General features: G+C 40.9%; 1 protein-coding gene across 21 annotated transcripts in view; it reads left to right on the forward strand.

The window, feature by feature from the left end:
• The window catches only part of SLC28A2 (solute carrier family 28 member 2), a 95831-nt gene that overhangs the window by 18631 nt on the left and 54711 nt on the right, over positions 1-22489 (forward strand). For 11 of the 21 annotated variants that reach the window (XM_068550789.1, XM_068550869.1, XM_068550806.1 and 8 more), the window contains one exon: positions 14683-14725. The exons of the other annotated variants lie outside the window; for them this stretch is intronic. The gene's annotated coding sequence lies outside the window, so the exon portion shown is untranslated. The remainder of the gene's footprint in view (positions 1-14682; positions 14726-22489) is intronic. 21 annotated transcript variants of the gene reach the window in all.

Raw genomic sequence — 22489 nt, forward strand, 5'->3', positions numbered from 1 at the left:
ACTTGGAAATGAATTGTCCGAGGAGACACACGTACTGACAAAGCAAAAGATTTTATTGAAAAGGGGGCACTCAAGTGGAGAGCAGCAGGGTAAGGGAACCCAGGAGAATTGCTCTGCCTTGTGGCTTGCAGTCTCAGGTTTTATGGTGGTGGGGTTAGCTTTCCAGGTCGTTTCTGGCCAATCATCTTGCTTGTGCCTTCATTTGGTCCAGTCAGGGCCCTTCCGGGTGGTGCGCGCATCTCTCAGTCACAATGGTTTTCATCGTGAGGGTTTCTGGGAGGTTGGCAAGACGTATTATGGACTGGTGTCTCCTCCCCTTCTTGACACCTTGTGGGTTTTCCCTGGGTTGCTTTTGGACCCTTCACGGGTTGTGTGTTCTTTTGAAGCATCCTGAGGTGGGAGACTTAAGCAAATCTGTTATTGTTGTGCCTGGCCAGGGTGGGCAGTTTCAGCCAATGGTTCCCTAACAATCCTATCATCTTTAATTTGCTTGGGTCTCAGAAGGCCGTAGTACAGATTTCATGACTCTTGAAAAGAAAATTGTTGGAATGCTTTATTTATATATAAATTGTATTCATAAGTTATTCAGATATATATGAATGGCTATTTTGGCAGCGGAAACCCCAGCAATTTTTAATGGGCCCTAAAAAAAAAATTGTTGGGTCTGTGCTGAGTGATTTAGGGGCCTGCTTTCCTGGAAACCAGCAAGGCAATGAATGCTCAGCCACTAGACAACAGAGTATCTTTTTTTTTGTTTTCACACACACACACTGTATTTTATTTTTACAAGATAAATAGACTGACACCAAGCATTGTACATGGATGACCACAACAAAAGCAACAATGATTGCAATTACCTAACATGAAACACACTCATACTATGTCATAATATTGACATTCAGTCCAGTAATCCTCCACTGTAACAGCTCCTTTACTTTGCAGTGAAAATTGATTTGTATATTCTTTGCCTCTGAGTCCTTGTGTGATTTTTTTTTTTAATTCAAACAGAAAGTCACAAAAATTATCCTCATCAGTTCACTCAGTCCCATGTAATTAATTTTTTTTTTCATCTTGATATTTTGTTAGCACTTTTATGAGTTCATCAGTTTTTCATTAGAGGTCTGAAAATGCTTATTCATTCATTTCAGCAGTACAGTCAGTTACCAGAGACCTGTACTTGTCAGAGTCTTTTCCATGAATTTCTTGAAGATGAAACCCTTTTATAGGAACATATTTGCAAAAGCATCAGACTACACCCAGAACTGTCTGTAAATGACAGAAGACTTAAAAATGACCACGGTTAAAGATTTGATGAAAGTTCATAATATGCAGTTGACAGGACAATTAGTTATTTCTGAGATATACATTTTAAAGTAATAACTAGGATTATGACTTATAACATTATACCAGAACATATAAGATTTTTAGAAATTTCATGTAATGTCTGAAACATTTATATTAACATATTTCCATACAAATAACCCAATGAAAGTTTAGTATTAGTTGTTTTGTTTGTTTGTTTTTTTATACTGCAGGTTCTTATTAGTCATCAATTTTATACACATCAGTGTATACAAGTCAATCCCAATCGCCCAATTCAGCACACCACCATCCCCACCCCACCGCAGTTTTCCCCCCTTGGTGTCCATATGTCTGTTCTCTACATCTGTGTCTCAACTTCTGCCCTGCAAACTGGCTCATCTGTACCATTTTTCTGGGTTCCACATACATGCGTTAATATACGATATTTGTTTGTCTCTTTCTGACTTACTTCACTCTGTATGACAGTCTCTAGATCCATCCACATCTCAACAAATGACCCAATTTCGTTCCTTTTTATGGCTGAGTAATATTCCATTGTATATATGTATCACATCTTCTTTATCCATTCATCTGTTGATGGGCATTTAGGTTGCTTCCATGACCTGGCTATTGTAAATAGTGCTGCAGTGAACATTGGGGTGCATGTGTCTTTTTGAATTACGGTTTTCTCTGGGTATATGCCCAGTAGTGGGATTGCTGGGTCATATGGTAATTCTATTTTTAGTTTTTTAAGGAACCTCCATATTGTTCTCCATAGTGGCTGTATCAATTTACATTCCCACCAACAGTGCAAGAGGGTTCCCTTTTCTCCACACCCTCTCCAGCATTTGTTGTTTGTAGATTTTCTGATGATGCCCATTCTAACTGGTGGGAGGTGATACCTCATTGTAGTTTTGATTTGCAATTCTCTAATAATTAGTGATGTTGAGCATCTTTTCATGTGCTTCGTGGCCGTCTGTATGTCTTCTTTGGAGAAATGTCTGTTTAGATCTTCTGCCCATTTTTGGATTGGGGTGTTTGTTTCTTTAATATTGAGCTGAATGAGTTGTTTATATATTTTGGAGATTAATCCTTTGTCCGTTGATTCGTTTGCAAATATTTTCTCCCATTCTGAGGGTTGTCTTTTCGTCTTGCTTATGGTTTCATTTGCTGTGCAAAAGCTTTGAAGTTTCATTAGGTCCCATTTGTTTATTTTTGTTTTTATTTCCATTACTCTAGGAGGTGGATCAAAAAAGATCTTGCTGTGATTTATGTCAAAGAGTGTTCTTCCTATGTTTTCCTCTAAGAGTTTTATAGTGTCCGGTCTAACATTTAGGTCTCGAATCCATTTTGAGTTTATTTTTGTGTATGGTGTTAGGGAGTGTTCTAATTTCATTCTTTTACATGTAGCTGTCGAGTTTTCTCAGCACCACTTATTGAAGAGGCTGTCTTTTCTCCATTGTATATCCTTGCCTCCTTTGTCATAGATTAGTTGACCATAGGTACGTGGGTTTATCTCTGGGCTTTCTATACTGTTCCATTGATCTGTGTTTCTATTTTTGTGCCAGTACCATATTGTCTTGATAACTGCAGCTTTGTAGTATAGTCTGAAGTCAGGGAGTCTGATTCCTCCAGCTCTGTTTTTTCCCCTCAAGACTGCTTTGGCTATTCGGGGTCTTTTGTGTCTCCATACAAATTTTAAGATTTTTTCTTCTAGTTCCATAAAAAATGCCATTGGTAATTTGATAGGGATTGCATTGAATCTGTAGATTGCTTTGGGTAGTATAGTCATTTTCACAATACTGATTCTTCCAATCCAAGAACATGGTATATCTCTCCATCTGTTGGTATCATCTTTAATTTCTTTCATCAGTATCTTATAGTTTTCTGCATACAGGTCTTTTGTCTCCCTAGGTAGGTTTATTCCTAAGTATTTTATTCTTTTTGTTGCAGTGGTAAATGGGAGTGTTTCCTTAATTTCTGTTTCAGATTTTTCATCATCAGTGTATAGGAATGCAAGAGATTTCTGTGCATTAATTTTGTATCCTGCAACTTTACCAAATTCATTGATTAGCTCTAGTAGTTTTCTGGTGGCATTTTTAGGATTCTCTATGTATAGTATCATGTCATCTGCAAACGGTGACAGCTTTACTTCTTCTTTTCCAATTTGTATTCCTTTTATTTCTTTTTCTTCTCTGATTGCCATGGCTAGGACTTCCAAAACTATGTTGAATAATAGTGGTGAGAGTGGACATCCTTGTCTTGTTCCTGATTTTAGAGGAAATGCTTTCAGTTTTTCACCATTGAGAATGATGTTTGCTGTGGGTTTGTCGTATATGGCCTTTATTATGTTGAGGTAGGTTCCCTCTGTGCCCACTTTCTGGAGAGTTTTTATCATAAATGGTTGTTGAATTTTGTCAGAAGCTTTTTCTGCATCTATTGAGATGATCATATGGTTTTTATTCTTCAGTTTGTTAATATGGTGTATCACATTGATTGATTTGCGTATATTGAAGAATCCTTGCATCCCTGGGATAAATCCCACTTGATCATGGTGTATGGTCCTTTTAATGTGTTGTTGGATTCTGTTTGCTCGTATTTTGTTGAGGATTTTTGCATCTATATTCATCAGTGATATTGGTCTGTAATTTTCTTTTTTTGTAGTATCTTTGTCTGGTTTTGGTATCAGGGTGATGGTGGCCTCATAGAATGAGTTTGGGAGTGTTCCTTCCTCTGCAGTTTTTTGGAAGAGTTTGAGAAGGATGGGTGTTAAGTCTTCTCTAAATGTTTGATGGAATTCACCTGTGAAGCCATCTGGTTCTGGACTTTTGTTTGTTGGAAGATTTTTAATCACAGTTTGAATTTCATTACTTGTGATTGCTCTGTTCATATTTTCTATTTCTTCCTGGTTCAGTCTTAGAAGGTTATACCTTTCTAAGAATTTGTCTATTTCTTCCAGGTTGTCCATTTTGTTGGCATAGAGTTGCTTGTAGTAGTCTCTTAGGATGCTTTGTTATTTCTGCCGTGTCTGTTTTAACTTCTCCTTTTTCAATTCTAATTTTATTGGTTTGAGTCCTCTCCCTCTTTTTCTTCATGAGTCTGGCTAATGGTTTATCAATTTTGTTTATCTTCTCAAAGAACCAGCTTTTAGTTTTATTGATCTTTGCTATTGTTTTCTTTGTTTCTATTTCATTTATTTCTTCTCTGATCTTTATGACTTCTTTCCTTCTGCTAACTTTGGGTTTTGTTTGTTGTTCTTTCTCTGGTTCCTTTAGGTGTAAGGTTAGATTGTTTATTTGAGGTTTTTCTTGTTTCTTGAGGTAGACTTGTATAGCTATAAACTTCCCTCTTAGAACTGCTTTTGCTGCATCCCATAGTTTTTGGATCATCGTGTTTTCATTGTCATTTGTCTCTAGGTATTTTTTGATTTCCTCTTTGATTTCTTCAGTGATCTCTTGGTTATTTAGTAACATATTGTTTAGCCTCCATGTGTTTGTGTTTTTTACGTTTTTTCCCTGTAATTCATTTCTAATCTCATAGCGTTGTGGTCAGAAAAGATGCTTGATATGATTTCAATTTTCTTAAATTTACTGAGGCTTGATTTGTGACCCAAGGTGTGATGTAGCCTGGAGAATGTTCCGTACGCACTTGAGAAGAAAGTGTAATCTGCTGTTTTTGGATGGAATGTCCTATAAATATCAATTAAATCTATCTGGTCTATTGTGTCATTTAAAGCTTCTGTTTCTTTATTTATTTTCTTCTTGGATGATCTGTCCATTGGTGTAAGTGAGGTGTTAAAGTCCCCCACTATTATTGTGTTACTGTTGATTTCCGCTCTTTTTTTTTTTTTTAAATTTTTTGTTTATTATTTATTTATTATGTTTTTATTTTTGGCTGTGTTGGGTCTTCGTTTCTGTGTGAGGGCTTTCTCCAGTTGCGGCGAGTGGGGGCCACTCTTCATCGCGGTGCGCGGGCCTCTCACTATCGCGGCCTCTCTTGTTGCGGAGCAGAGGCTCCAGACGCTCAGGCTCAGTAGTTGTGGCTCACGGGCCCAGCTGCTCCGCGGCATGTAGAATCCTCCCAGACCAGGGCTCGAACCCGTGTCCCCTGCATTGGCAGGCAGACTCCCAACCACTGCGCCACCAGGGAAGCCCCTCCGCTCTTATAGCTGTTAGCAGTTGCCTTATGTATTGAGGTGCTCCTATGTTGGGTGCATATGTATTTATAATTGTTATATCTTCTTCTTGGATTGATCCCTTGATCATTGTGTAGTGTCCTTCCTTGTGTCTTGTAACATTCTTTATTTTAAAGTCTGTTTTATCTGATACAAGTATTGCTACTCCAGCTTTGTTTTGATTTCCATTTGCATGGAATATCTTTTTCTATCCCCTCACTTTCAGTCTGTGTGTGTCCCTAGGTCTGAAGTGGGTCTCTTGTAGACAGCATATATATGGGTCTTGTTTTTGTATCCATTCAGCACACCTGTGTCTTTTGGTTGGAGCATTTAATCCATTCACGTTTAAGGTAATTATTGATATATATGTTCCTATGACCATTTTTTTTAATTGTTTTGGGTTTGCTTTTGTAGGGCCTTTTCTTCTCGTGTTTCCCACTTAGAGAAGTTCCTTTAGCATTTGTTGTGGAGCTAGTTTGGTGGTGCTCAATTCTCTTAGCTTTTGCTTCTCTGTAAAGCTTTTGATTTCTCCATCGAATCTGAATGAGATCCTTGCTCGGTAGAGTAATCTTGGTTGTAGGTTCTTCCCTTTCATCACTTTAAGTATATCATGCCACTTCCTTCTGGCTTGTAGAGTTTCTGCTGAGAAATCAGCTGTTAACCTTATGGGCGTTCCCTTGTATGTTATTTGTCGTTTTTCCCTTGCTGCTTTCGATAATTTTTCTTTGTCTTTAATTTTTGCTATTTGATTACTGTGTGTCTCGGTGTGTTTCTCCTTGGGTTTATCCTGTATGGGACTCTCTGCGCTTCCTGGACTTGGGTGGCTATTTCCTTTCCCATGTTAGGGAAGTTTTCGACTATAATCTCTTCAAATATTTTGTCTGGTCCTTTCTCTCTCTCTTCTCCTTCTGGGACCCCTATAATGCAAATGTTGTTGCGTTTAATGTTGTCCCAGAGGTCTGTTAGGCTGTCTTCATTTCTTTTCATTCTTTTTTCTTTATTCTGTTCTGCAGCAGTGAATTCCACCGTTTTGTCTTCCAGGTCACTTATCCGTTCTCCTGCCTCAGTTATTCTGCTATTGATTCCTTCTAGTGTAGTTTTCATTTCAGTTATTGTATTGTTCATCTCTGTTTGTTTGTTCTTTAATTCTTCTAGGTCTTTGTTAATCATTTCTTGCATCTTCTCAATCTTTGCCTCCATTCTTTTTCCGAGGTCCTGGATCATCTTCACTTCATTATTCTGAATTCTTTTTCTGGAAGGTTGCCTATCTCCACTTCATTTAGTTGTTTTTCTGGGGTTTTATCTTGTTCCTTCATCTGGTACATAGCCCTCTGCTTTTTCATCTTGTCTGTCTTTCTGTGAATGTGGTTTTTTTTCCACAGGCTGCAGGAATGTAGTTCTTCTTGCTTCTGCTGTCTGCCCTCTGGTGGATGAGGCTATCTAATAGGCTTGTGGAAGTTTCCTAATGGGAGGGACTGGTGGTGGGTAGAGATGACTGTTGCTCTGGTGGGCAGAGCTCAGTAAAACTTTAATCCGCTTGACTGTTGATGGGTGGGGCTGGGTTCCTTCCCTGTTGGTTTTTTGGCCTGAGGCAACCCAACACTGAAGCCTACCTGGGCTCTTTTGTGGGGATAATGACAAACTCTGGGAGGGCTCACGCCAAGGAGTACTTCCCAGAACTTCTGCTGCCAGTGTCCTTGTCCCCACGGTGAGCCACAGCCACCCCCCACCTCTGCAGGAGACCTTCCAACACTAGCAGGTAGGTCTGGTTCAGTCTCCCCTGGGGTCACTGCTCCTTCCCCTGGGTCCCGATGTGCACACTACTTTGTGTGTGCCCTCCAAGAGTGGAGTCTCTGTTTCCCCCAGTCCTGTCGAAGCCCTGCAATCAAATCCCACTAGCCTTCAAAGTCTGATTCTCTAGGAATTCCTCCTCCAGTTGCCATTCCCCCAGGCTGGGAAGCCTGACGTGGGGCTCAGAACCTTCACTCCAGTGGGTGGACTTCTGTGGTATAAGTGTTCTCCAGTGTGTGAGTCACCCACGCGGCAGTTATGGGATTTGATTTTACTGTGATTGCGCCTCTCCTACTGTCTCATTGTGGCTTCTCCTTTGTCTTTGGATGTGGGGTATCTTTTTTGGTGAGTACCAGTGTCTTCCTGTCGATGATTGTCCAGCAGATAGTTGCGATTCTGGTGTTCTCACAAGAGGGAGTGAGAGCACGTCCTTCTACTCTGCCATCTTGGTTCCTCCCGACAACAGAGTATCTTGAAATTCTACAGAACAGCTGGTGACTCACCCTAAGACATTTCCAGGGTTGCAAAGGCCCAACATTTTAATGAGGCAGAAGGTTGGGATTGGAAAATATGCAGAAAATAAGTCTGATAACACTTCTTAACAATTTCATAGAAAAACCCTTATGTTTCCAATGGTCTCTTTTTAGCTCCCCTCCTAAGCAGTTGGTTGTGTATCAGTTTGGAAAGGGCAGTAGTATTTGTGATTAATGTCCAGGATTATGGCTACCCCAACACATGGCAGTGATATAGGTACAGTTGTCAGTCAACAGAGTTCTCCCACCTCCTGTCTCTGGCCAACTTACATACTCCTCCCCTTCCCCTTCAGCCTGTTCTAATAGAGTGCCCTCCTGCTACCCTCTTCCTACCCTCGCCCCCCCTCACATATATATGTATAACTTTCTAATCAGGTCCCATACCCTGGGGCCCTGTTGTTTAATTTCCAAGATAATCAGTTAATCATTTAAGGTCTTATCTTAAATGCTTTATAATTGTTTATTAACCTTTGCTGAGGATTATGCTTTGCCAGCATCAAGTGCTTTATTGTAGTTTTCTATCTTCTGGGAAATAGGGGAAAAACTATCAAGTAAGCAAACCTGGTTTGCTGATTTTAGCTTCACATTCTTGTAGACACCAGCTCTGGTTCCTAAACTTTCCCTCCCAGGGATCTTGAACCTTCTTTCCTCCAATTAAATATATCTCTTTATCCAGTTCCCTTCAGAAGGAGCCAGCTGACCTACTAAGTTGTTGAAGGGTGTTAAAAATATTATCCTCCTACCCCAAAGTAACATGATCATTTTAATGGAGACATCTTTTTTTTTCTTTTTTTTAGATTTAATCCTCACAAAACCCCTTTCAGATAGGTACTGTTAACATCCTTATTTCAAACATGCTCTGTGCCTCATTGCCGGTAAGTAGCAGAGCCTGGCTTTGAAACCAGGAAGTATAGCTCCAGAATTAATGGAGACATCTTAAGCCCAGCCCACCTCCTTGATGCTGAGACCCTGAGACCAAGACAGACTAAGAGAGAAGACTCTCTGTACCACCAGGGCTTCATAGTATACCTGGATCTTCAAAGCATTCTTGTCCTGCAGAATCTGCCTCATTTGTGACTTAATATTTAAGATGTGGTGAAGGAGAAATGGAGTGTGAGAAAAAGCAGTGTTGTGTCCATTTATGTGGAATAAAAGATGTATAACAGGAAGAAATTTGGCTTGGGTAAGAGTGGGCCTAGAAGGTATGTCTGCTCATTGGAACCTCTCTGAGCATAAATCTTGAAGCATTATAGAGGAAGCAGGTGTCTTGTTCTGCTCAGGTTGTCATAACAAAATACCATAGACTGGGTCGCTAAACAACAGAATTTATTTGTGCTGGCCAATTTATTTTCTGGCGAGGACTCCATTCCTGACTTGCAGATGGCCACCATTTTGCTTTGTCCTCACATGGTGGAGAGAGAGTGACCACTCTGGTGTCTCTTCTTATAAGAACGCTAATCCTATTGGATTAGGGCCCTGCCCTTATGACCTCATTAAACCTTAATTACTTCCTTACTATAAATATAGTCACATTAAGGTTTAGGGGATCAACATATGAATTTGGCGGGGGGTGGGGGGGAGGGACACAATTCAGCACATTAGCAGTAGGGAAGGCTTAATGCAGACCCCTTGCTCTGTGCCCAGAAAGTTGGGGGCATGTCCTCCAATGGTAGAGCCAGCATTCTACTATTTTGGAAGCAGGGATTAGAGGCAGGGGTGAGGCTTATAAATGTCTGCTAGGAGCTGAAGGGCACCCTGGGTACATGTAGTGATACAGTATTTAGTGTTCGCTTCACACATTCTGCTGCCTATCTCTCAGCATCAGAAGTTCGTTTGCTCAGAAGCTCTAACACCTGTGGCCCACAGGTCCACAGCCTGGGGCCAATAGGTGTTCAATTTTAGGGTCTTGAGAAGGACTCCGTGGCCTCCAATATTCATTTAGTCAACAACTAAAGAGCCAGGCAATGATCTAGGCACTGGGGAAATAATCCTGAATCAGACAAAGTCTACCTCCCTCATTTGCTCACCAATTCTTCAGAGCCCTTTACAGAGCACAGAAACTACATGGTTACTTCCTGACGCTGGTTCCCAGGGAAGCAGCCAATCTCAGATCTTTTCCTGAGGACAGATTTTGATCAGGCTGGAGAGGAGGAAGACAGAGGATGGAGAAAAGGAAAAAGAGAGAGGGGGCTTTACCTCCAAAGACTCTCTTTGCTGGCTTCCTGTTTATCTGTGCTGTCCTTAGTGCATGTGTCAGACATGGCCCCTCCTCTCTTCGCCCCTGTCTGACCCAGGTTGGACCCTATTTCCCTCTCCTTCTCTCAGGTGATATGGACAATGGTTTCCTTGTAAAGGCTTGCAGAGGTGGAGAGGAGAGGAGTGAAGCGAGGAGATGGTAGCAACCACTCTGTTCCATCTTTCTTACAGGCAGGTCCCACTCTTTTAGGCCATGGAGTCAACAGGACTGGAAAAGTTCTTGAGAACTTGACGTATAGACTGAATCACAGGCGGAGTTTGCAGACGTCAAAGCTAGTGCAGCCCGGCTGCCCTTCCCTACTGTCAGAATTGCCTTAATTCCCTTCAGGAGAATGCCATTATACTTACCTTCGTTGCAACACTGCTTGTGGAAGGCTTTATCAGTAACTGGAGCAGCTTCCTGAGGAGATGTGAACTGAGGGGTGAATCAGTGCTCCAGCTACAATGCCCCTATCAGCACCCTCTGATTAGGGGAGACAAGGCAATTTTGGAACCTACCGATTGGGAGTTTGGGATTCTCCCTGAGAAATACCCAACTGTCTGGATTCAAAACTAAGATTTCCACTTAACAGAAGTCGGGCAAGTTGTTTAACCTCTCTAAGTCCTGGTTTTTATAAAATAGGGGTTTTAAAAAGCAGTTAACTATTGGACTTCCCTGGTGGCACAGTGGTTAAGAATCCACCTGCCAACGCAGGGGACACAGGTTCAAGCCCTGGTGGGGGAAGATCCCTCATGCCACGGAGCAGCTAAGCCTGTGTGTCACAACTACTGAAGCCCGCGTGCCTAGAGCCCGTGCTCCACAACAAGAGAAGCCACCGCAATGAGAAGCCCGCGCACCGTAACGAAGAGTGGCCCCCACAGCTCGCGGCAACTGGAGAAAGCCCACGTGCAGCAACGAAGACCCGACGCAGCCAAAAATAAATAACTAAATTTATTTTTTAAAAAAGCAGTAGTTATCTTGGAGGGGGTTGGGAGGATTCAGTGAGATAATGCATGAAAGGCCCTTGGCTCACAGCTTGGAACCTAGTAAGCTCTCCATAAAGGTTAGCTATTTTTATTAATAATAACTGAGTTTTTGGTAATCACATTAGGACATGCTTTGTGTGAGCCTTTTCTCTCTCCCCCTAAAGGCCTCTGTCAGGTTCCACTGAGCTCATTCAGTGCTCTGACGTGGAGCTTGACAAAACCTCATCAGTGTCTGGACTGGGCCCGTGGTGCCTGGGTGCCAAGCTTAAGCAAGACCTCCCAGGCAGTCACCACCAAGGCTGCATTCTCCTATCATGAAGATAGGGGATACACACTGATACTTGCCATACTATTTCAAAGAGTTATTGCCAGGATCCAGTGTGTCAATGTACAGGAATGTAATTCATGCAAGGAAAAAAAGCCATACAGATTCAGTGCAACACCTTGTCATAGTTCCTATCCCAAAGAGGTTACAATACAGCTAAGGGGATATAACTTAAACCAAGTGATAACAGTATACATGTGACTGAAGTGTTAGCCACTTGGATGTCCCCAAAGCCCTCTGGCCTACCGGGAACCCCCATCCTTTAATATTTAAATAAAATTGTCTTGAACCCGCATCTCCTGTAGAGTGAGAATAATCACCATCATTCCCAATCTTTCTGAGAATTCTTGGGGCCCCTCTCCTTGTTGTCTCTGGCTCTGTTTGAACACTTCTGCTGAATTTTCTAACTTTGCTGGATGGGCTGCCTTTTTTTTTTTCAATATCATATCCCTGCCCCCACCTCCACCCCAGCAGCCCTGAACACCATCTGGCTTCCTGAATTCTCCAAGCATCACTGGCACTGAGCTGTATGTGTAGCAGATTTTACTGAAGACTTGAGGGAAGGAAGGTGAAGTTCTAGCTCAGTACAGCAAATGTTAAATGTCCCTTTTCCCTAATGGCCCCTGAAAAGACCTCACTGGCCCGCTTTTTACGTAGAGACCCAGCAACCACCCTATTGCTCCATTTCCTTCTTCTCCTGCCATCTTCTACCTGCTCCTCCTAGGTTCAATAATTCATGCTGTATTACTTATGTAGGACAAAATAGACAGACCATCTATTGAATGCTTACTTTGTACCAGGCACTATGCTAAGTGCTTTTACGTTTCTCAAATAACACGCGTTCTCACTTTCCTTTGCTCCATGGAGCTTCTGACTCCAAATCTTTCTAATCCTGCCTTAAAAGTAAAACAAAACAAAACAAACAAACAAAAACCCACCCACCAAAAAACCAAAAACCAAAAACCATACACACAAAAACCCAAAGAGACAAACCCTGAAGTGGTTAATAACAAATAGTTTGGCCAAGGATTACTTTCTTATTACTTGTTTTCCAAACAAGGATAGACTTTTACCAATGGGATACAGTTAGAGCATCTAGGGGGAGGGTCAGGAGTGAGAAACCAACACCAACTTTCCTAGACTTTGTCCACCTCACAATTTAGCCATGGAAAATAATTGGCCAACTATAAATCAATAAGGAATACTAGAGGTCAGACTTTTCTAATCAAAACCCAAGCTGAAAGTCTCCCAAGAAGTTCAGCAAATAGAGAATAAAGGTTCTAGTCATAGTCCTGTAAGACCAATTGTGGGAGGTAGTTGTTAACGCTGAATCTCTGGAACACATGAGCGTGCTCACAGGGCCTCGCTGGGTTCTCCACAAGCGTCATCCATTCGCATCATAAAGCCTTGACTGCTCATCTACCTGCTCCGTGACAAACACGCCCCGAGCACTGTCTGCCTCAGTCGCCAGCTCCACTCTGCAAGGACTGAGGAGGTCCCCGCAGGCATTCCCGAGGCTGTTTGAGTTCTCTCTATCACAGCTTTCTCAGGCAAAGCACTGCAAGGTATAAGTAGGAGAGGTGGGAAACAGAGAGGAAGGGGTTTGAGAGAGAGAGAGAGAGGAAAGAGGAAGGGAGGTAGAGTCAGAGAGATAGAGAAATTACAAACAGGATGTCGGGAAAGAATCTTTAGGAATAAGATTCCTTAACACCAGGGCGGAGAGCTTATAATTCCTTAGGATTTAACCATATTTTCACTCTGCTTTCTGTAGTGAGATAACATGTGGTTGATCTTTCAATTAAGTATTTCTAGAAACTCTTTACTGAAAAAGCAGGTTATCCAGCACTTGGTCATTGAATTGGCCAAGACTAGTGCTGCGGAACGGAAGGGTATTTATCATCTCCCTCCTCTATTTCCACGCCCTCCACACATTCAGTGTCTCACTACTCTGAAAGGAACCTGTGTGGGAGACAAAGCTACAGAGAAAAAGACCTTAAATTTCTCATAGGCAAAATTTTAAAAAGCAGCAGAATTCCATGAAAAGTGGCAAACATTTCAAAAAATAAATCATAGTTGGATGTGTAAGACATTAAAAAATAAGGGGGTGGGCTTCCCTGGTGGCGCAGTGGTTGAGAATCTGCCTGCCAATGCAGGGGACACGGGTTCGTGCCCTGGTCTGGGAAGATCCCACATGCCGCGGAGCACCTGGGCCCGTGAGCCACAACTACTGAGCCTGCGCGTCTGGAGCCTGTGCTCCACAACAAGAGAGGCCGCGATAGTGAGAGGCCCACGCATTGCGATGAAGAGTGGCCCGCGCTTGCCGCAACTAGAGAAAGCCCTCGCACAGAAACGAAGACCCAACACAGCCAATAATAAATAAATTAAAAATAAATAAATAAATAAGGGGGTGCTTGGAAAACACTAGTCATCACCACCCCTTTAAACTTGCCTTTGTTTTTTTTTTTTAACTTTTAACTTTTTTTTAACTTTTTTTTTAACTTTTAATTTTATATTGGGGTATAGCCGATTAACAATGTTGTGATAGTTTCAGGTACACAGCAAAGCGACTCAGCCATACATATACATGTATCCATTCTCCCCCAAACTCCCAACCAGGGAGTCCCATCCAGCCTCCCTTCCCATCCAGGCTGCCACGTAACATTGAGCAGAGTTCCCTGTGCTATACAGTAGGTCCTTGTTGAAAGCAAATTTTTTTTTTGGCCATGCCACACAGCATGCAGGATCTTAGTTCCCTGACCGAGGATTGAACCCCTACCCTCTGCAATGGAAGCACGGAGTCTTAACCACTGGACCACCAGGCACCAGGGAAGTCCCAATAATATCTTTTTTTTTTTTTTTTCCTTTGGTCACACTGTGCGGCCTGCGGGATCTTAGTTACCCAACCAGGGATTAAACCCACACCCCCTGCACTGGGAGCGTGGAGTCTTAACCACTGGACCGCCAGGGAAGTCCCTAAACCTGCCTTTTTATTTTGGCCATACTGCAGGGCATGTGGGATCTTAGTTCCCCAACCAGGGATCAAACCCCATGCCCCCTGCATTGGAAGCGTGGAGTATTAACCACTGGACTGCTAGGGAAGTCCCTAAACCTGCCATTTTAACTGTCCCCAGTAATTCACATGGCCTGGTATTCAGGGTCAACCCTTTTAAAACTTGTGACATTGAAGAAGTGGATCTTTAGATGCTTTCCTTTGCCCCCTACTGCATGTCTTGTTTTCTCCTTCACAAGGTCTTCTCTCTGGTGAGAGGGAACAAAGGCCTTAGCTCCAACTCAAGCTCTATACCTGGCTCTAACACATGCCTACTTCTACACAGGGCCAAGTGAGGAAAGCACCACTGGGGGGACAGAAGGAGAAAAGTAAGTAAAAGGAATGCTTTACCTAGTGGGTAACAGAGGGGATTTGGGAGGAGATGGCATCTGAGAAGATAACTGTAATTTTGTGTTTAGAACAATTAGTGCTGAGACATCAGTGGATCTTCTAAGTGGAAAGGTTTTTGGGAAGACAGGAGAATGAGGGGAGACTTCTCAAGGTCACCGTTAGAGAGAGGGACTGGATGTCATCTCCATGAAGTGGAAGGTGTGTAATAGGCTGTCGGGTTCACTGAGGGCCTGAGTGCACCACCAGCAGAGCACAGGGTCCTTACACCATGCTCACCAGGCAGCTGCGTGCAGCTTGATGACGGGCGTTACCCACAGTCAGTTCAGTTGTGGTTAATAGGAAGATCTTAAAGGTCCATTTTGCTCTAAAAATCTATAAGATTCTACAAGATAACCTGCTCCACCCCTCCAGACAGCAGCTATTTTATGACCCTGGCTGGCACCAAGGCCAGATGGAATTGAGCAAGGGAGGAATGGGAGGGCCTAGAAGTTCTTCTCCTTGGAACTTTGATTTCTTCAATCACCCTCTTGAAAGCAGGATAATTTCCAAATCTGTTCTCTTCATTAGGTGGTAACAAGATAATATAATACTATATCCACTTAACATTAGCTCAGCCAGTGATTAGAAAGTTGAATTTTCAGTTTGTTGGTTCTCTGCCTTTCCTCTAAATATAATTTCTTCATTTTAAACAAATTTTCTGCATTTTCTCGAAAGGTTGCTAAATGACATTAGCACAGTATGAACCCTGGCAGATCTATCCTTAGAGCTCAAGAAAGGATAACCCACGTGGGAAGATTGCATGGGTGCCGGAAAAATCCTGGTGATCAAAGCTTTTCTAGCTCCTTTCCTTAGGGCATGATTTCTTCCATCTTCTTCATTATTTATTATCCAACAGTGTTTATTAAATGCCTGCTGTGTCACAACACTAGGAGAAGCACTATGCATTTGAGCTGGGAGTGATGAGTGTTTTGATTGGTTTGCTTGTTTGTGCTAACTGTGTTACTGGGCTGCTGGAGAGCCTTTCTGTCTGTCTAACAGATGGTTGAGGGCATCACAGAGGAGACTGGAATTTGTCTGGAGGTGAGACAGGAGCAGGAATGGTTTCATGGGTGTGCGACCTAGGCAGTCACACAAGGCCCACTCTCAGAAGGGTCATGTGCTTGGTTTAATACTCTGCTGTCAAAATCTGGATATTCTTAATATTTTTGAACAAGGAGGGCCACATTTTCATTGAACACTGGGCCCCACAAATTGTGTAGCTAGTCTTGAATAGGAGAGATTCTTCTGGAGAGAATTCTGCATCTGGGGACAGAAGACTATAGGAATAATAATAGAAGTTGCATAGGAGTGGGAGAAAAGGCACCAAACACTACTCTGAGCTGTAGGTTTGTCCATAATTATTTGCCAGATTGAGTTGAAGTGAGAAGAAAAGCAGTCCCCATCGAGCATTGAGCTAAGTAAGTACTTCACATCAATTAACTCAATTTAGGATTCTATTGAACGGGCACTGCAGTTACCCATGTTAGCTCTTAAACTAATGCTATTTTGTTACAGCCAACTACCATTCTATTTACAAAATGACAGGCAACATTTTTTTATATAGATGTCTGCTCCACCTCTACCCCTCCGCTCAGCCCTCCAGTGTAATCTGCTATTGTTTGCAGCTACAGCTTTAGATCTGGAAGTCCTGGAAGGTAGAAGTGAAGACTTTTTAATTGTATCCATTCCTGCTATAGAACCCAATACTTGTCTTCACAGGCCTTTGTTAAAATGCCTCTTCCCAGAGGACAGGACCCTTGTCTGTGTGGGTCACAACTGTATGCTCAGCATCTAAGGCTGCATCCAGCACAATTAGTAGGCACTCAGATATTACTTAGAGAGTTCCACTTCTGGCCAAGATGGAGTAACAGGGACCAGACTTACTGTCTCATTCTAAACAACTAAAAAGTCCTGACCAAATATATGGAACAATGATTTTCAGATGTTGGACAACAGGCAGCACAGGATGGTGATCCTTGAAAGAAGGGTGATGAAATGAACCCTATGATTGTCTCAGCTTACTGCCTGGAGAGAGTTTCCAGGCCGTAGCTCAGAGAAGTGCGAAAGGGCCCAGTGATCTCGTGGAGTTCAGAGTTCAGTTCAAGGTGGCTGGAATTCACAGGGCAGAGTACTGAGGAGGAGAGAGTAATAGAAAGCTGATGAGGACATGCATGTGAGGAAACCAATGAGGCCTGAGAAAGATGAACTGGAAAAGAGCAGGCAGAAAAATCCTCAGAGCTCACGTAGAACTGGGAAACTATTAACCCAAGTGGAAAGACCTCCTAATCCTTGGGGCAGTGAGTAAAGTTCTCAGAAAAGGACTGCCTCATAGAGCCAAATTAGTCCTAGTTTAAAGGCTGTTTTGTTTTTGTTTTGGCCACGCGGCATGTGGGATCTTAGTTCCATGTGGGATCTTAGTTCCCTGACCAGGGATTGAACCCACACCCCCTGCAGTGGACATGCAGAGTCTTAACTGCCAGAGAAGTCCCTTTAAAAGCTGTTTTGGACCTATATAACAACCCAGAAAAAAACAAGACTTGCTAGATTCAAGCTGTTTCCAAGTAATAACTTAGCTACATCCTAGAATGAAGTCCAAATTTAAAGGAATACAGAAAATATAACACCCAACTATGTAAAACTCATATTAACTGTCATCTGACTTTAAAGTACCATCTTATTTAAAAAAAATTTTAATTTACTTTATGTAATAAAGCATAAAAATAAGGCTCATAACAAGGGGGAAAATCAATCAATAGAAAAAACACAGCAATGACCCATGATAGATTTAGAGAACAAAATCATTAAAACAAGTATTTTAATACATCCCATATGTATTAAAATATGTTCAAGAAGGTAGAGAAAGTAATGAGCTTAATGAGGAGAGAAATAGAAGATATTAAAAAAAAAGAAATTATAAAAAAGATATGTTTGAAATTAAACTTCTAGAGATAAAAAGTACACTATCTGAAATGAAAAGTACACTGGATGGGGTTAACAGCAGTTTACACACTGAGGATGAAAAGATTAGTGAACTTGAAGACATAGCAATAGGAACTATCTGAAATGAAACATAGAGGAGAGAGAGAGAGAGAACACTGTATTAGAGATCTGTGGAATATCTTCAAGGGCCTGATGTATATCTAATTGGAGTCCCAGAAAGAGAGAATAGATGGTGGAGACAGAAAAGTATTTGAAGGTACACTATTTTAAAAATTGTATGGTAAAAGTATCTTTCATTAAAATTCATTTTTTTGGTACATAGAAATATAGTTGATTTTTGTATTTTGTTTTTGCATACTCTTGTAGAGATCATTCCCACCAGCAGTGTATGAGAATTCCAGTTGCTCTGCAAACTCATCAGTACTTGGTATTGTCATTTTTTTCTTTTTAAAAAAAATTTATTTATTTTATTTTTGGCTGAGTTGGGTCTTCGTAGCTGCGCACAGGCTTTCTCTAGTTGTGGTGAGCCAGGGCTACTCTTTGTTGCAGTATGTGGGCTTTTCATTGCGGTGGCTTCTCTTTTTGCGGAGCACGGGCTCTAGGTGCACAGGCTTCAGTAGTTGTGGCTTGCGGGTTCTAGAGCGCAGGCTCAGTAGTTGTGGCGCACGGGCTTAGTTGCTCTGTGGCATGTGGGATCATCCCAGACCAGGGCTCGAACCCGTGTCCCCTTTATTGGCAGGCAGATTCTTAACCACTGCGACACCAGGGAAGCCCCATTTTTTTCTTTACTTTCTTTCTTTTCCTTTTCTTCTCTCTCTCTCTTTTTTTTTTTTTAGTTTTAGCCATTCTAATGGGTGTATAGTTGTATCTCATTGTGGTTTTAATTTGCCTTTTCCTGGTGACTGATGATGTAGCATCTTTCCATATGCTTTTTTGCCATCTGATATTTTCTTTGGTGAAATATCTAAGTCTTTTGCCCATTTATCAAGTTGTTTGGTTGTTTTTTTCTTAATATTCAGTTTTGAGAGTTTTAAATATATGCTGGATATAAGTTCATTATCAGATATGGAATTTGCAAATGTTTTCTACCTATTTGTGGTGTATCTTTTCATTCTCTTTATAGTGTCTTTTGAAGAACAGAGGTTCTTTTTTTTTTTTTTTTTTAGAGAGAGAAAGTCTTATTTATTTATTTATCTATTTATGGCTGTGTTGGGTCTCCGTTTCTGTGCAAGGGCTTTCTCTAGTTGCGGCAAGTGGGGGCCACTCTTCATCGTGGTGCGCGGGCCTCTCACCATCGCGGCCTCTCTTGTTGCGGAGCACAGGCTCCAGATGCGCAGGCTCAGTAATTGTGGCTCACGGGCCCAGCCGCTCCGCGGCATGTGGGATCCTCCCAGACCAGGGATCGAACCCGTGTCCCCTGCATTGGCAGGCAGATTCTCAACCACTGTGCCACCAGGGAAGCCCCAGAGGTTCTTAATTTTGATGAAATCCACCTTATTAAGTTTTCTTTTATGGATTGTGCTTTTGACATTATATGTAAACATTTTTTGCCTAATCCAAGATCACAATGGTTTGCTTTTATTTTTTTTTCCTAGAAGCTTTATAGTTTCTGATTTTGTATTTTGGTCTATGATCCATTTTGAGTTGCTTTTTTGCATATGGATACCTAATTGTCCTGGTGCCATTTGTTGAAAACATTATCCTTTTTACATTGCGTTGCCTTTACAACATTGTGGAAAATCAATTCACCATATATTTGTGGGTCTATTTCTGGACTCTTTATTCCATTGAACTATGTGTCAGTGCTTTCTCTGATACCACACTGTCTTAATTACTGTCTATTTATAATGAGCCTTTGCCTTAATCTTCTCAGGCTGCCATAACAAAATGCCATAGACTGGGTGGCTTAAACAAGAAATTTATATTCTCATAGTTCTGGAGGCTAGAAGTTTGAGATCAGGATGCTAGCATGATCAGGTTATGGTGAGAGTTTTCTACCTGGCTTGCAATCAGCCGTGTTCTTACTGCATCCTCACATGGCCTTTGTGCTTACACAGAAAGAGATACTTCTCTTTTTTCCTCGTTTTATAAGACCACTAATCCCATCATGAAGACAGCACTCTCATGACCTAATCTAACCCTAACTACTTCACCAAGGCCCCATTTCCAAATACCATCATATTGGAACTTATGGTTTTGACATATGAATTTTGGAGGGGCACAGTCAATCCATAACAACCTTGAAAACAAGTACTATGAATCTTCCCATCTTGTTCTTCTTTTTCAAAATTGTGTTGACTATGCTAGTTCCTTTGACTCTCCATATAACTTTTAAAATCAGTTTGTCAATTTTTATTTAAAATCTTTGGGAAGAATTGACATTTTAACAGTATTGAGTCTTTTAATTCATGAACATGGAATATGTCTCCAATTATTTGTTTTCTTTGATTTCGTTCACCAGGGTTCTATAGTTTTCAGCATACAGGATGGGGGTGGGGGTGGGAAGGAGGTCCAAGAGGGAGGGGATATAGGTATACATATAGCTGATTCACTTCATTGTACAGCAGAAACTAACACAACATTGTAAAGCAATTTTACTCCAATAAAAATATAAATAAATAAAAATAAAGTAGAATAAAATAAAATAAACCTAAGTATTTCACGTTTTTTGGTGCTCTTGTAAATGGTACTCTTTTTAAAATTCAGTTTCCAATTGTTCATTGCTGGAATGTAGAAATACAGTAGATTTTATTTATTGATCTTGTATCCTGTAGCCTAATTAAACTCGCTTATAAGTGCTGGTTGTTTTTGTTTTGTTTGTAGATATTTTGAGATTTTCTATGTAGAAAAGTATATTGTCTGTGAGTAGAGATAATTTTCTTTCTTCTTTCCAATCCATATGTCTTTTGGGTCTTTTCTTGTCTTATTGTACTCTCTAGACCTCCAGTATGCTGTTAAATGGCAGTGGTGAGAGCATTCTTGTTCCTGATCTTAGGGAGAAAACGTTTATTTAGTTTTTCATGATCAAAAATGATGCTAGTTGTAGGGTTTTTTGTTTACCTTCTTTATCAGATTGAAAAAGTTGCCTCTATTCCTAGTTTGCTATAAGTTTTTATCATAAACAAATATAGAACTTTGTTAAATCCTTTTTCTGCATCTACGGGGGTAATAATGTGGCTTTTCATTTTTAGTCTGTTGATGTGGTAAATTAGATTGATTTTCAAATGTTGAATAGCCTTTCATTCCTGGGATAAATTCCACTTTGTTATTATACATTATTCTTTTTACGTATTGCTGGATTTGATTTACTAGTGTTTTGTTGAGGATTTTTTTCATGTTATGTTCATGTGGAATGTTGGTCTGTAGTTTTTTTTTATGTTACCATCTGGTTTTTGTATCAGGGTATTGCTGGCCTCCTAAATGAGTTATCAGTGTTCCCTCCTCTTTTACAGTCTGGAAGAGTTTATGAAAACTGGTATTATTTCTTCCTTATGTCCTCTGAAAAAAAAATGCACAACCTAAAAGTTGAGAGTTATGTTTTGTTCCGCGGACATTCTTAGGACTTCAAGCCCAGGAGGCAGGATCTCAGTTAACTTTGTTTGCAACAAAGGGCAGGTAGTCGGAAGTCAAAAGATTATTGTTAATTAAAGAAAACCAGATATCTCAAGTTAAGGAATTTAGCGCTTTTCTATGGGAATATGCAAGAGTCCTGGCTCTCTGAAATCATTCCTTTGATATGCACCTCAGCTATCTGGGGCCAGTATCCTGTATGTTCTCATCCTGAGTTCCCTCAGGGCTTACCAGCTCATCATTGGAGGTGGCTGCAATCGCTGATGACTGTGCATTCCTTTGTTTACAGATATGGCAGGCAATATTTTATTTCTCACTTGGATATTTGGTAGAATTTTAATATTTGAAGACATCTGGGCCTAAGTTTTCTGTGTTGGAAGGTTTTTAAGTGTACATTCTTTAATAGATATAAGACTATGCTGATAATCTACTTCTTCTGAAGTGAGCTTTGGCAGTTTTGAGTCTCATGGAATTTGTTTCATTTAAATATTTGAATTTGTGAGCATAGAGTTGTTTTTATTATTCCCTTATTATCTTTTTAATGTATGTAGGAACTATAGTGGTGTCCCCTCTTACTCCTGATATTTGTAACTTGTTTCTTCTCTTTTTTTCCTTCACCATTCTAGCTAGATACTTATCAATTTAATTGTACTTTTCAAAGAATCAAGCTTTTCATTTCATTGATCTTCTTTATATTTTTTTTCTCCTGGTCTCACTTTTCTTGTTTTCTGCTCTTAATTATTTCCTTCAGTCTGTGTCGGGTTTGATTTACTCTTCTATTTCCAGTTTCTTAAGGTGACGTTTTAGATAATTGATTTTAGACCTTGTTGTGGGTTTGTTTTCTAGTATAAGTACTGCTTCAGTTGCATCCCATAGATTTTGATTTAAGATTTTTTTTTTGATGTGGACCATTTTTAAAGTGTTTATTGAATTTGTTACAATACTGCTTCTGTTTTATGTTTTGGTTTTTTGGCTGTGAGGCATGTGGGGTCCTAGCTCCCCGACAAGGGATCAAACCTGCACCCCCTGCATTGGAAGGCGAAGTCTTAACCACTGGAGTGCCAGGGAAGTACCCCCCCCCCATAGATTTTTATTTTATTTTTTTATTTATTTTTAAATTTATTTATTTATTTATTTGGTTGTGCTGGGTCTTAGTTGTGGCAAGTGGGCTCCTTTGTTGTGGCATGAGGACT

Source organism: Eschrichtius robustus, chromosome 1 (assembly GCF_028021215.1).
Source record: "Eschrichtius robustus isolate mEscRob2 chromosome 1, mEscRob2.pri, whole genome shotgun sequence".
NCBI lineage: Eukaryota > Metazoa > Chordata > Mammalia > Artiodactyla > Eschrichtiidae > Eschrichtius > Eschrichtius robustus.